Raw genomic sequence first — 1,184 nt, 5'->3', positions numbered from 1 at the left:
GAGAGAGGGAGAGAGAGAGAGAGAGAGAGAGAGAGAGAAGAACGATGGATATGTGACAGGAAAGAAGGAGCCACCATACCAGAGCAGCTACCAACCACCCACATGCCACATTTTGCAATAATGGCTCACACCTGTTGGTGTAGAAGAATGATGGTAAAAATGTTTTAAGTCCCTTTCAACGCACCCTTGGCCGTTTAGGAGTCTGAGGAGGTTTGAATGGGCTTGGGGAGGGGGGGTGGTGGTGCAAAAATTACTCGTGCACTCGTGAAACAAAAAGGTCATGCGTAGACAGTGATTACTGTGGGTGATTGGCGGGTGCTATGGTATCTTTTGCTCCTTCTTTCCCATCAAACATCTATCGTACTTAGCTCTAATTCTTTTTTTTTCTAGTTATTCTGGTAGCATCTCTAATTCTTGGCACATATATGACCTAATTGTGTTGAAAGTGCCATGAATCTCTTACTAAAATAAATAAAACAAAGAAAAAGACGAATGATAAATCTTTACACCGGCATCAACACATTATAGGCCATTTAGGAGGTTGATTTATATTGGGGGGAGGGGGGGGGGAAGCAGAAATTGCTCTTGCACTCATAAAACAAAAGGATCATGCCTCGTAGCCAGCCAGTGTAGTGGGTGGGGCGAGTGACGATTTCCCAAAGTCGCCGAGGGCAAAGACGTAGGTGGGGCGAGCCATGTGGGGGTGAAGTGACAAGTGGGGACTTATTTGTGTCCCTCCCAGCACTGATGACGTCTTTGTCATCGCACCGTGCTTGACACGGCCACGCCGACGCCAGTCAGGGAGATAAAACGGTCTATCTGCAATAGATCTACACTGTTTGTACAGTAGTAGACGGCTGGTTTGGCACCAGTCTTTTTTTTTTTGTTCTTTTTTATTTTTGAGTAGTAGTAACAGGAAGGAACACACACGCGCGCACGCGCGCACACGCACACACGCTCACATGCACACATACACGCTTACACACCTACACACACATACACACCTACACACACATACACACAAACACACACACACACCTACAAACAAACAAATGCATGTTCCCTTTCAGCCACAAATTCTCTCTCTCTCTCTCTCTCTCTCTCTCTCTCTCTCTCTCTCTCTCTCTCTCTCTCTCTCAAACACACACAGTCGAAGCAGACTTTGTGCCGTTGAGGCTAGAGAG

The sequence above is a fragment of the Aplysia californica genome, unplaced genomic scaffold (assembly GCF_000002075.1).
Source record: "Aplysia californica isolate F4 #8 unplaced genomic scaffold, AplCal3.0 scaffold00160, whole genome shotgun sequence".
NCBI lineage: Eukaryota > Metazoa > Mollusca > Gastropoda > Aplysiida > Aplysiidae > Aplysia > Aplysia californica.
The sequence above is the reverse complement of the archived record's forward strand: the minus strand, read 5'-3'. Positions refer to the sequence as shown.